Below are 4,151 nucleotides of genomic sequence, written 5' to 3'. Positions count from 1 at the left end.
TAAGCTATCCAATGTACTCAATATCTTCAGGTTTAGTTTACTATAGTTTCTATTATTCTTTTATTTTTCTTCAAATCCTAACTTGTGATAGTGACTTTTCATTAGGTGTTCAATTTTTTTGAAACATAAAGTTTTTGGTAAGTTCTTATCCCGATGGTTTAGATATTCTCTTCATCTTATTTTTCTTTAGAAACTTATGGTTTCTTTATGTTTGGTTTTAGGAGTTTTCAATCCCGCTCTTGTCTGCAATATTCCAGTTTTTGGTAAGGAAAATTAGGTAGTTTAGTATTATGACTTAGTTTATGTAGTTTATGATATAGTTTATGTTTGTAGGACCTAACATTTCAGGTACAATAAAGGGGTAAGTGTGTCTGGACCTAAGGTGCTCAATGATGTATGACGGACTATGTTCGGTAGGCTCAGTTGCCAAAACTTTATGACAGACCTAAGTGATGTCCAGTGTATGACAGACTTTTGTCCGGGGCTTAATTACCACCCCTGTATAAACACTTATCTTTTTATTATATCTGATTTGTTATTATAGTTATGATTATGATATATGACCTATAGTTATAATTATGACTTATGACCTATGACCTATGATTTATGATCTATGGCGTATGATTTTAGATTTATGACTTATATTATGATTTAGAGCTATGACTTAAGCTATGGTATGACCTAGAGGTTTGCGTTTGTATGAATCTTGTGAATTTATGTTATGTTTGATTATATGACTAACTCTTGTTTGTATTTTCCTTACTGAGCTTAGAAGCTCAATCCTTATGATGTTGTATTTTCAAGAAATTAATGATAGAAAGGCCAGTGACGAGTGGGACCTAAGAGCTTCGTGATGTACTCGTGGAGACCATATGGTCGAGGAAGATCAAGCGGGCCTATTTATTTATTTTTATCAAAGAATGTTTTCTTTTAAAGTTTTATTTAAATGTTGCTCATACTTATGTTAAAGACAATTATTTTATTTTTGTAAAGCCATGGATCCATGTATTTATTTTCAAGTTTTTATTCAATAAAGGAGCAATATTTATGAATTATGATCCAACGCTATGTTCTCGGTAATCTATGAGAAATTAGGGCATTACAGGTGGTATGAGAGCCCACAGCTTTATTGGTCCTGAACTGTAATGCCCCGAATTTCCTAATAAGGGTTAAGACCTTGATTAGGAGGCCGGGAGGGCTATAATTGATTTATTATGATATAAAATGATTATATGCATGTTAATGTTAATTATATTATTATATGATGATAAATGCATGCATATGGGTGTATTTATAATTATAAGGGCATTCTGGTAATTTGGCCTGTTGAGGGCATATTTGTATATTTGGGTGCATATTGTAATTTGTGAATGAGATTTCATTATTATGGAGATATATTCGAGATATTCGGCATGAGATGATCTTATATTGTGAGTTAGCGGTTTTGTCATAACGGGGTAAATTATTGGGTAATAAGAATGTTTATTTGGTGATAAATTGGGAGTATTTGAGGTCAGGAGGAAATTCTGGAAGTTCTGACTATAAAGTCCCCAGGGGTGTTTTCGAGACCCCGAGCACTAGGTTTTATTTGAGGTTACACTACAACAATTTTGACCAGATATGACAACAAAATATAACATATTTTCAATAGCGTTATTGATACATGCAAATAAAAAAGATACAGAAAATATTTTTTATTAAGTGTAAAGAAATAGACGCCAAATGAAAATATAGTGAACGCCAAATGAAATTGACAAAAAGAAAAAAACTAAAACAATAAAAAATGAAGAATGTTTTTTGAAACCCTTTACACGCTGCCTCTCTCTCTCACAAACTCCAGTCGACTCTCTCCCACTCTCACTCGCTCTTTCTTTCTCTCAGAGTCTCTCTCCTTCATTCCACTATTCTTCAATCCCTTCCATTGAGCAGCTGAAGCACACCATGACCACACCATTGCTGAAGCGATGAGCTCTTGTCCTTTTCCATCGCTGTGTATCTCTATAGCTAGCTAGAAGCAAGAACCCAGGTGACTGTGAGGTATATGTTTCATTTTTTTTTTTCAGATTTCAAATTAATATCCGTTCTTGAAACCAAATGCCTTTTCTCAACAGACTTCCTCATCCTTTGGACGCTGCACTCTCACTCTCTTTTCTCCATCAATAGTTTCTCAATCTCTAATCTTCTCATCTCGATCGATCTATCCATTTGAGCAGCAAGCCCCTGCTTTCCTTCAAAGTCGTTGCCACCAATGCCATAGATGAGCTTTGTGAGGACAACGATCTCTCCCTCTCCCTCTCTCTCTAGGTGAGCTCAACCCATCTCTCTTTACATGTATAAAAAATATTGCGTTGGGATTTATATGTCTATTTTTTTATTTGATTCTAGAACTATTGATGATGTTTCGATTAAGATATTATTGAAGTAAGTTTTGTTGTGTGATTAAATGTAAAATATTTTTTGTTTTCAATTAAGTTGATAAATTTTGGGTTTGAAAAAGTTAATTTTCCAGTGTTTCTTGAGTGTTTAAATGTCAACTATATATGCACTTAATTTAATATTTTTGATATGCTGACTACATGATAAAAAACATAATATATACTGAGTAAATGGCATATTTTGGGTCTTCAAGCTAATTTTTTTTTTCAGTTTAGGTCTCTAATAATTTTCCGAATGGGGTATCTCTAGAACTTGAATATGATATATTTTGGGTTTGAAGAAGTTGATTTTCAAGTATTTTAGTTAGAACCTCTTGTTGTTATAAAACAGGGGAAGAGAATAGATTTTTGGCCTTTGTTGGAAATTCGAATGATGCATATGATAAAGCTTTCTTGGTTGCATATAATGTGTTTGTTGAAATGCCTCCAAGAGAGTGATATAGATAAATGTCAAAAAAATTATTTTCTTAAGTGTTTGTGGTTGTATATTGGTTTAAAGATATTTAGTTTTCTAATCTATTTATGTTAAAATACTCATGAATATTCTCTTCTTCTATATGATTTTCTCTCTTTCATTTTGTAATTTAATTGTTTGTTTTGTGGAAAAAAATTACTACTGCTTATCTTTTTCTTTTTTAATATACAGGCTGATAGGACCTAGATTGTTCTGGCATTGGAATATCTAATGGCAGCCATAATTGATTTCCATAATAGTGTATTTTTTTTCCTTCTATGTTGCAACATGTGCTTGTCTTCAATGATTCATGTTTTAGGAGATAAATTTCTATATTAAGATGTTCACATCCATTGTAATTTGATATATTAAACATATTAACAACATCATTAGATTATGAATGAACAAAACTTTAGCAGTTTTTCTTGTTTCTTATAGTTTAAACAATTTTTCACTGAAGTTGAAGCAATAATCAGGAGACATATTGATATCAATAAAATTCATTGTGTTTCTTTCATTGTGCTTATGTTACCAACTATGTCAATTTTGTAATGTTGATGGTTTTTTTCTTTCCAGATGTCACTTCTTGCGACCATTGTCTTGAGCCCCAGCTATGTCAACAATGACTTTGGTAATAACTATAATAAATTTATGATGAGGCAGTTCAAGAGAATCATTTGTTTAGTCTATGCTTCTAATGATGATTTTATTGGAATACTAATCCATGGTTGCCTTGTCTCATTATATCATTCCTCTCTAAAAATGCAGGGAGCAAGAAACAAATTTTTGTCATGCAGCATGCACTGATTCAGGTTTCATGTATGGGTTTTCTAGGGACAACAAGTGTTAGTTACATCCATTACTTGGTAACTGATGAGGTATAATATGATCAAATTCTAATAATTGATACTTGATTTATCATTTTGGGATCTTGGTTTTTAATAAGGCTCTCTATTTGTTTTTAGTTTGTCTCACCTTTACTGTTATTAGATTTATTAGAATTCTATATTTGTGATCAGTTCACACAGATGTTGGAAATTAAAAAAAAATTGGACTATAATTGAGACCAACAGCATGCACCATTTGTTACAACAATCCTGAAATTTGTTCCATTATTTGGTACTAAAAGCTAACATGTTTTATACTCTTATTGTTTGAGGGCTTCAATTCTCTATTTTCAATTTGAATAAAAATTACTATAAAAATTTATGAAAAATAGGAACTACAAATCGAGGAAAATGATAAGACCTTGTTTATAAAAA

The sequence above is a fragment of the Humulus lupulus genome, chromosome 6, assembly GCF_963169125.1.
Source record: "Humulus lupulus chromosome 6, drHumLupu1.1, whole genome shotgun sequence".
NCBI lineage: Eukaryota > Viridiplantae > Streptophyta > Magnoliopsida > Rosales > Cannabaceae > Humulus > Humulus lupulus.
The sequence above is the reverse complement of the archived record's forward strand: the minus strand, read 5'-3'. Positions refer to the sequence as shown.